This window comes from Oncorhynchus mykiss, unplaced genomic scaffold (genome assembly GCF_013265735.2).
Source record: "Oncorhynchus mykiss isolate Arlee unplaced genomic scaffold, USDA_OmykA_1.1 un_scaffold_874, whole genome shotgun sequence".
Taxonomy (NCBI): Eukaryota; Metazoa; Chordata; class Actinopteri; order Salmoniformes; family Salmonidae; genus Oncorhynchus; species Oncorhynchus mykiss.
In genome coordinates this window covers 1,616-11,993 of record NW_023494321.1, presented here as the reverse complement: position 1 = coordinate 11,993, position 10,378 = coordinate 1,616, and the positions used below count along the sequence as shown (strand labels likewise).

The following is a 10,378-nucleotide window of genomic DNA, read 5'->3' as shown; positions in this document are numbered from 1 at the left end:
GCGGGTCCATTCGATGGTTGGAGTACTTGGCCCAGGATAAAAACATTTTTTTTTCAACATGCTTTGAATAGTGGGGAGAAGGCTGTTGGGCCGTATCACGTAGATGGATACACAGAGATTGACGGTGTTGAAACAGTGTTTGAGTACAACGGTTGTTTCTTCCACGGTTGTAAATTATGCTTTGTGCCCCAGGCCATGTGTGTCGTTACCCAGAAGACTTTTGGGGAAATGTACCAGGAGTTCCAAGACAATTTGGAATCTTGTTGTCACGTTCTGACCTTTATTTCCTTGTTGTGTATTTATTTAGTATGGTCAGGGCGTGAGTTGGGTGGGCAGTCTATTTGTTTTTCTATGTTTTTGGGGCATTTCTATGTTTCGGCCTAGTATGGTTCTCAATCAGAGGCAGGTGTCATTAGTTGTCTCTGATTGAGAATCATACTTAGGTAGCCTGGGTTGCACTGTTTGTTTGTGGGTGATTGTCTATGTTGATGGCTTGTTTCAGCACAGTCCATATGATTAGCTTCACGGTTGTTATTTTGTTTACTGGTTTTGTATAGTGTTCAGTGTTCACTACTTTCTTTATTAAGATTGACCATGGACACTTACCACGCCGCGTATTGGTCCTCTGATCCTTTTCGCCTCTCCTCTTCAGATGAAGAGGAGGACGACCGTGACAAGGACTATCATGACAGAGAAGGTATACATCTTGACCCTGACAGAATAGAGGTCAACAAAACCAAAAGAAATCTGTAGAAATTGTATTTAAACTCGCTTTGGGGCAAACTTTCCCAGAGAAGCAATATGCTAACAGTGTCGATCAATAAAGATTGCAAAGAATTTATAGGATATTTTAAACAGACATGGATTGAACCCCTATGAAAAGGTCAAAAAATGCACAAACCTCTTGCAAAGATATTTGGCCTTGGTAAAACAAGGTGAGAGAGAGACCAACCATTAACCTCTTGGATCCGGGAGAACTACACTAATTAACATAGCACAACGGTCAAAAAATATTACTAGAAAATATTCATATTCATGAAATCACAAGTGAAATATAGCAAAACACAGCTTAGCCTTTTTGTTAATCACCCTGTCATCTCAGATTTTGAAATTATGCTTTACAGCCAAAACAAGACAAGCGTTGTGTAAGTTTATCGATAGCCTAGCATAGCATTATCTCCAGCTAGCAGCAGGAAGCTTTGTCACGAAAATCAGAAAAGCAATCAAATTAATCGTTTACCTTTGATGATCTTCGGATGTTTTCACTCACGAGACTCCCAGTTAGACAGCAAATGTTCCTTTTGTTCCTAAAGATAATTTTTATACCCAAAATACCTCTGTTTGTTGGTCACATTATGTTGAGAAATCCACCGGAAATAGCGGTCACGACAACGCCGACAAAATTATATCCACAATATCGACAGAAACATGGCAAACGTTTTTTATAATCAATCCTCAAGGTGTTTTTCAAATACGTAAATTAAACTACGTCTAAAGGCTGTAGACACCTTATGGAATACGTAGAAAAAGAATCTGGTTGATATCCCTTTCAATGGCCAATAGGGATACATAGGGGCACAACGGTTTCAAAATAAGAGGCACTTCCTGATTGGATTTCCTCAGGGTTTCGCCTGCAATATCAGTTCTGTTATACTCACAGACAATATTTTGACAGTTTTGGAAACTTTAGAGTGTTTCCTATCCTAAGCTGTCAATTATATGCATATTCTAGCATATGGTCCTGAGAAATAGGCCATTTACTTGGGAATGTTATTTTCCAAAAATAAAAATAGTGCCCCCTAGTTTCAAGAGGTTAAGCGCTTTCCCTACCGGACCCTTTAAAATATGACGCGAGAGAACCAAGCCCCTGTAATGCCTGGACGCGCGATCTTACCTGTTGAAGATCAAATGCATGTTGAAGATAATGTTATGCACAACATGTTGACACATGTTCCGGCAGGTAACAGGAAAAATGTTAGATAAAAGACTCAAAGGGGGCCGCTACTTGGAATGACAAAGGAGAGTTTATCTTTCAGGGGGATGTTCTCATATGATGGACTTGCTTAAAAGTACCACAGCATCCCACAAGGTTGCTGATGACAGAAGACCTCCAGGATGGCTTCAGTTTTCTTAAGGCCCTGGCAATCCTCAACATTCTCCTCTCGGTCTACCCAACTATAAGCTTCGTCAACACATTCAAACTTTTTCACGGTGACCCCACAGTAATCAGATCACGGTGACCCCACAGTAATCAGATCACGGTGACCCCAGAGTGACACGGTGACCCCACAGTAATCAGATCACGGTGACCCCACAGTAATCAGATCACGGTGACCCCGCAGTAATCAGATCACGGTGACCCCGCAGTAATCAGATCCCGGTGACCCCACAGTAATCAGATCACAGTGACCCCGCAGTAATCAGATCACGGTGACCCCACAGTAATCAGATCACGGTGACCCCACAGTGACACAGTGACCCCACAGTAATCAGATCACGGTGACCCCACAGTAATCAGATCACGGTGACCCCTCAGTAATCAGATCACAGTGACCCCACAGTAATCAGATCACGGTGACCCCACAGTAATCAGATCACGGTGACCCCACAGTAATCAGATCACGGTGACCCCACAGTAATCAGATCACGGTGACCCCACAGTAATCAGATCACAGTTACCCCACAGTAATCAGATTTATAGAATATCTATCCAATGTGGAAACAAAGGTGTGATCAATGGTGACGTCCTCTACAATGGAGACGTCCTCACCAATGGAGAAGTCCTCAACAATGGTGACGTCCTCAACAATGGAGACGTCCTCAACAATGGAGACGTCCTCAACAATGGAGACGTCCTCAACAATGGAGACGTCCTCTACAATGGAGACGTCCTCTACAATGGAGACGTCCTCTACAATGGAGACGTCCTCTACAATGGTGACGTCCTCAACAATGGAGACGTCCTCTACAATGGAGGCGTCCTCTACAATGGAGACGTCCTCAACAATGGAGACGTCCTCTACAATGGAGACGTCCTCTACAATGGAGACGTCCTCAACAATGGAGGCGTCCTCTACAATGGAGGCGTCCTCTACAATGGAGGCGTCCTCTACAATGGAGGCGTCCTCTACAATGGAGACGTCTCTACAATGGAGACGTCCTCTACAATGGAGACGTCCTCTACAATGGTGACGTCCTCAACAATGGTGACGTCCTCTACAATGGTGACGTCCTCAACAATGGTGACGTCCTCAACAATGGAGACGTCCTCTACAATGGAGACGTCCTCTACAATGGAGACGTCCTCAACAATGGAGACGTCCTCTACAATGGAGACGTCCTCTACAATGGAGACGTCCTCTACAATGGAGACGTCCTCTACAATGGAGACATCCTCAACAATGGAGACGTCCAACTACCTTGTTCAGGGGAACAGTGGGTTAACTGCCTTGTTCAGGGGAACAGTGGGTTAACTGTCTTGTTCAGGGGAACAGTGGGTTAACTGCCTTGTTCAGGGAACAGTGGGTTAACTGCCTTGTTCAGGGGAACAGTGGGTTAACTGCCTTGTTCAGGGGAACAGTGGGTTAACTGTCTTGTTCAGGGGAACAGTGGGTTAACTGCCTTGTTCAGGGGAAGAACAACAGATTTCTACCTTGTCAGCTCGGGGATTCGATCAAACAACATTCAATCAAACAACAACGCTCTAACCACTACGCTACCTGCCGCACGGCCAACGCTACATACACATAACCAGTACACAGTACACGCAGATACAAAACAGGGGTTAGAAAAACTGAGTTTTACAAAGGCTGATCTGTGATGTCACTGGGTCACTCATGTTTCATCAGAAATGAAACTTATCCTTAGAGTGAGTACCTTTCACTTTCAGAACGCAGAAAATGTTATGAGCGGGATCTGAGAGTTTCTATAGAAATGAAAGCCATGCTTCTTGTAGTGCGCTTGGGCATTCTGAATCTTTTCGGTGAGCCAGATAATTTGGCTACGTTCAGCTAAAAGAGACTTTTATTTGGCTTCAAAATGTCTCCTCGTTCAGTAGTGCTTAAACATGTACTTAAAACTATGAAACAATTGCAAATCTCTCATGTAAAGCCTAAAAAGTTGCCTGCCATTATATCAGATCCTGACATGTGGGTTCACATACATTTTAAACTGTCCAAATTATTAGATGGCACTGCAAAAACGTGTGCACCAGAATGAGGCTCTCTCCTCACTATCCAATGTTCCTGAGGTGAAGAATTCAGATAATGTTTTGGAGCTCAAAAAGTACTAGTAACAGTATCAAAAATCAGCAAGCCAAATGAATGGCTCTTTCACCAGGGATTTGCATCATGGAAATTCTCTAAAACAGGTTCATCTCACCATTCAATTTCCTTCACCTGCACTTATCTGAGGACACAGGATAGGTGTAGTATTTCATCAAATGAGAGACTTAATTTCAACCAGTAGAGAATGTGAAAAGCTTTATTGAAAGTTAATTATCCAAGTGTTATAATACATAGTATTTGCATTATAAAAATTACAATTGTAATATAAAACAAGTTCAACCTGTACCTCAATGCACATCTGGTGTCCCTTATAAAACAGAGAGGAAGAAAGAGGAGGTGGGGGGAGAGGTGTGAGAGGGGGTCAAAGACAGAAAGGGAAAGATATGAGAACAGAGGAGCAGGAAGAAAGAGGAGGTGGGGGGAGAGGTGTGAGAGGGGGTCAAAGACAGAAAGGGAAAGAGATGAGAACAGAGGAGCAGGGAAGAAAGAGGAGGTGGGGGGAGAGGTGTGAGAGGGGGTCAAAGACAGAGAGGGAAAGAGATGAGAACAGAGCAGAACAGAGGAGCAGGGAAGAAAGAGGAGGTGGGGGGAGAGGTGTGAGGGGGTCAAAGACAGAAAGGGAAAGAGATGAGAACAGAGGAGCAGGGAAGAAAGAGGAGGTGGGGGGAGAGGTGTGAGAGGGGGTCAAAGACAGAAAGGGAAAGAGATGAGAACAGAGGAGCAGGGAAGAAAGAGGAGGTGGGGGGAGAGGTGTGAGAGGGGGTCAAAGACAGAAAGGGAAAGAGATGAGAACAGAGCAGAACAGAGGAGCAGGGAAGAAAGAGGAGGTGGGGGGAGAGGTGTGAGAGGGGGTCAAAGACAGAAAGGGAAAGAGATGAGAACAGAGGAGCAGGGAAGAAAGAGGAGGTGGGGGGAGAGGTGTGAGAGGGGGTCAAAGACAGAAAGGGAAAGAGATGAGAACAGAGCAGAACAGAGGAGCAGGGAAGAAAGAGGAGGTGGGGGAGAGGTGTGAGAGGGGGTCAAAGACAGAAAGGGAAAGAGATGAGAACAGAGGAGCAGGAAGAAGAGGAGGTGGGGGAGAGGTGTGAGAGGGGGTCAAAGACAGAAAGGGAAAGAGATGAGAACAGAGGAGCAGGGAAGAAAGAGGAGGTGGAGGAGAGGTGTGAGAGGAAAGAAAGCTTATGATTCATGAATCACAGTGCAACTAAACTACGTATTCTCTCAGGTCATCACAGTTTACATAATAGTATCTCTACCGGTGTCTCCTAACCAGCCTTGGGCCCCCAGTTGGGTTGTCTTTGAGCGGATGAGGTGACGATGACGGGACTAGGGATTGGCATCCTCTCTCACAGACAATACCTGCAGATAAGAGCGATGGAGAGAGTGAGAGATGGCATGAATGAGCCTTGTGTGGTTTATTTCTAACACTATTGTCAGTCATCACATTTGTCAGGTGGTGAAATACAAAACTGACCTAGATCATTAACTCTGGGACTACTACATCTCTGTCTGTATTTCAGTGTTAACCATCTCTTTAATAATACTTCCAGTTGACCCAAACAAGTGACCTCCTCACCTCTGATAAAGATGTGCATCTGTTTCAGGCAGTTCAGAAGTGGGAGGGGTTCACTGACACAGCTGATATAACCTAGAGGATTTAGGGAGAAGGGGGTGTGGGATGACGTGAAGAACAGAGACACTTATTGAGAAAATACGGTAGAGACAGTGTTCAACAGGAATCTTCTCTCTCTCTCGTGTGTGTGTGTGTGTGTGTGTGTCTGTGTGTGTGTGTGTGTGTGTGTCTGTGTGTGTGTGTGTGTGTGGCCTCACCTAGTGTCCACACTGAGTGTTTGCAGAGTAATTTATACTGAAAAAATATGCACAGACTCAGGAAGACAAACAATATAGCATAGTTACATAAATATAAATAATGGTGTCTTATTATTCCCCATTGGTGGTCCTCTTGCCTATTCTTTGAAGGTGGAAGGATCTACAGCCCACACACCTGAACGTCTTAAAATAGCCTATTTTTGTTTTGTGCAGACCTGAACAGCACCCTCACCTGAGAATTATAAATCAAATGGAGATATAGTGGAATAGAAATAACTACAGATGACATTAAATGAAAAAATATATTTTACTGCAATGTGGGTGGCTCTTAAAAGAGCCTTTGGTTGTACATAGTACATGGCACAAGATGTTGCCAGGAACAGCACCCTCCTCGAAGAAGGAGAAAGTGAAGATCTCCAGCACACGGACAAGTGCTGCGTTGTTGGCCCCCATCCTGGCAACATCCTGCAGAGCAGTATCCTGCAGAGCTGCAGCTCCCCTTATGGTTCTGTGTCCATGCTCATGAAGTTATACAGGACACAGGTAGCCTTCACACACACCTCTGCGTTAGCAGGGTGGACCCTGGCAACTCACCGGAACATCTGCCAGTGGGACGCAAGAATGCCGAAGGTGCACTCCATAGTCAGCCTGGTTCGGGCGAGGCGGTAGTTGAAGACCGTGTTTCTCCTGGGGATGATTGCTCCAGGGAAGTGCCGCATGAGGTTTCTCCGGAGAGGAAAGGCCTCATCTCCACAAAGACTTGGGGATGGGGTCCCCGGGAAGTGATGCGCGGGTTGACCTATAACCCACAGTCCCTGCGGTTATATCTGCGGGGCGGACGGGTTTAGGTTAATTAAATATTGTGTGGCTGAAGGGCAGGTGGGTTGAATAAAGAGAAGCAATACCTATAAAAATCCATTCATTATTATGCCATTTATATAGGCTACATTGAGGGTTTTCTTTAATTGTTTTACACTATCTCATATACAGTGCCTTGCGAAAGTATTCGGCCCCCTTGAACTTTGCGACCTTTTGCCACATTTCAGGCTTCAAATATAAAGATATAAAACTGTATTTTTTTGTGAAGAATCAACAACAAGTGGGACACAATCATGAAGTGGAAAGACATTTATTGGATATTTCAAACTTTTTTAACAAATCAAAAACTGAAAATTGGGCGTGCAAATTATTCAGCCCCTTTACTTTCAGTGCAGCAAACTCTCTCCAGAAGTTGGTGAGGATCTCTGAATGATCCAATGTTGACCTAAATGAGTAATGATGATAAATACAATCCACCTGTGTGTAATCAAGTCTCCGTATAAATGCACCTGCACTGTGATAGTCTCAGAGGTCCGTCAAAAGCGCAGAGAGCATCATGAAGAACAAGGAACACACCAGGCAGGTCCGAGATACTGTTGTGAAGAAGTTTTAAAGCCGGATTTGCATACAAAAAGATTCCCAAGCTTTAAACATCCCAAGGAGCACTGTGCAAGCGATAATATGAAATGGAAGGAGTATCAGACCACTGCAAATCTACCAAGACCTGGCCGTCCCTCTAAACTTTCAGCTCATACAAGGAGAAGACTGATCAGAGATGCAGCCAAGAGGCCCATGATCACTCTGGATGAACTGCAGAGATCTACAGCTGAGGTGGGAGACTCTGTCCATAGGACAACAATCAGTCGTATATTGCACAAAATCTGGCCTTTATGGAAGAGTGCAAGAAGAAGACATTTCTTAAAGATATCCATAAAAAGTGTAGTTTAAAGTTTGCCACAAGCCACCTGGGAGGACACACCAAACATGTGGAAGAAGGTGCTCTGGTCAGATGAAACCAAAATTGAACTTTTTGGCAACCAATGCAAAACATTATGTTTGGCGTAAAAGCAACACAGCTGAACACACCATCCCCACTGTCAAACATGGTGGTGGCAGCATCATGGTTTGGGCCTGCTTTTCTTCAGCAGGGACAGGGAAGATGGTTAAAATTGATGGGAAGATGGATGGAGCCAAATACAGGACCATTCTGGAAGAAAACCTGATGGAGTCTGCAAAAGACCTGAGACTGGGACGGAGATTTGTCTTCCAACAAGACAATGATCCAAAACATAAGCCAAATCTATAATGGAATGGTTCAAAAATAACATATCCAGGTGTTAGAATGGCCAAGTCAAAGTCCAGGACCTGAATCCAATCGAGAATCTGTGAAAGAACTGAAAACTGCTGTTCACAAATGCTCTCCATCCAACCTCACTGAGCTCGAGCTGTTTTGCAAGGAGGAATGGGAAAAAATGTCAGTCTCTCGATGTGCAAAACTGATAGAGACATACCCCAAGCGACTTACAGCTGTAATCGCAGCAAAAGGTGGCGCTACAAAGTATACATTAAGGGGGCTGAATAATTTTGCACGCCCAATTTTTCAGTTTTTGATTTGTTAAAAAGTTTTAAATATCCAATAAATGTCGTTCCACTTCATGATTGTGTCCCACTTGTTGTTGATTCTTCACAAAAAAATACAGTTTTATATCTTTATGTTTGAAGTCTGAAATGTGGCAAAAGGTCGCAAAGTTCAAGGGGCCGAATACTTTCGCAAGGCACTGTAACTGCATAAGCTTCAACTTTAGTGCTTAAGTGTATGCATGCCAACTAACCATCACAGTTTATCGCCAAATAAGCCTTTTGGGAACAGGCAGAAAAAGTCAATCCACTGAGGGGAAAGGACATTGTCGAAGTATAATTCAATAAGCCAAAAGCTGCAAAAGGAGAGTTGAAAATAAAGTGAAGTGAGGGCCAGAAAAGTAATGTTTGGGAAGATTTGGTGAAGTGGTAATAGATGATATTAGTGCCGGCTATGTTATGTGTGATGATAGTGAGGCGCTATCTAAATTCAACAATCACAAAATGGAACTTCAAATAGGCTATGGCTGTCATGTTCTGACCTTAGTTCTTTTGTTATGTCTTTGTTTTAGTATGGTCAGGGCGTGAGTTGGGTGGTTGTCTATGTTCTTTTGTTATGTCTTTGTTTTAGTATGGTCAGGGAGTGAGTTGGGTGGGTTGTCTATGTTCTTTTGTTATGTCTTTGTTTTAGTATGGTCAGGGAGTGAGTTGGGTGGGTTGTCTATGTTCTTTTGTTATGTCTTTGTTTTAGTATGGTCAGGGAGTGAGTTGGGTGGGTAGTCTGTTCTTTTGTTATGTCTTTGTTTTAGTATGGTCAGGGAGTGAGTGGGTGGGTTGTCTATGTTCTTTTGTTATGTCTTTGTTTTAGTATGGTCAGGGCGTGAGTTGGGTGGGTTGCCTATGTTCCTTGTTCTATGTGGTGTTTTTGTGGTTGGCCTGGTATGGTTCTCAATCAGAGGCAGGTGTCGTTAGTTGTCTCTGATTGAGAATCATACTTAGGTAGCCTTTTCCCACCTGTGTGGTGTGGGTGATTGTTTTCTGTTGAGTGTTTGTATCTGCACCAGACAGAACTGTTTAGTTTAGTTCGTTCTCCTTATTTTGTTTTGTGTTCATGATAATAAATTATCAATATGGACATTTACCACGCTGCACATTGGTCCTTCTCTTCTTCCACCACAAACAACCGTTACAATGGCATGTCAAGGAAACTGTAGCCTGCTGTTCAGATGGTTAAATGGAAACTGAAATCTGGACATTGACCAACCAGAATAACTTACTGTTTTTTTGCAAACTCCAAAGTCCTCTGATAATATTAGTACCATGTGAATCGACATGAGAGAAATGTTTGAGTTTGTCAGGTGTTGCTTGCGGTTTGACCAAGAAAACAACTGATTCAATAAATTGCCCAAAATGCTGCGCATAGCCTATATATGAAGGCCTACGTGTATCAACTTTCACAGTGAATGCTTCTGTTTATATGTTTTGTGCGAATGAATTGAACATCGCCAAATGCATCATAAAAAATGTTGTGCTATTTAATGCAACCCCTGCTGTTAATAGATCACAAAGCAGCATACAACTGAGCTAAACGTTTGGAACAAGTTTACCTTCTAATCCATTTCCTAAAAACGCACATCAAGTCACGTTAGATGTTTAGCTCACATCTGAAGGCTGGGGAGCATTTAGGACGTCTTCTACTGCCGATTGCTAAACTATCCTAATGATTATGATCTGTCATGGAAATTAATGTATACTGAGAGAGACTTTGTCATTCGTCCAACGATCTTTATTTAATAATGATTAATTATTGCAATAATGAGATGGTCGACCACACACTCCGAAGTGTGTGTTGCCGAGAGCTTAAC

General features: G+C 43.4%; 1 long non-coding RNA gene across 1 annotated transcript; it reads right to left on the bottom strand.

The window, feature by feature from the left end:
* Positions 1–5,522: 5,522 nt before the first annotated feature.
* On the bottom strand, positions 5,523–6,859 carry LOC118963982. Its single transcript, XR_005051043.1, has 3 exons — positions 6,711–6,859; positions 5,863–5,934; positions 5,523–5,645 (listed from the first exon to the last, which is right to left on the bottom strand). It is a non-coding gene; the product is annotated as an uncharacterized LOC118963982 (long non-coding RNA).
* Positions 6,860–10,378: the final 3,519 nt, after the last annotated feature.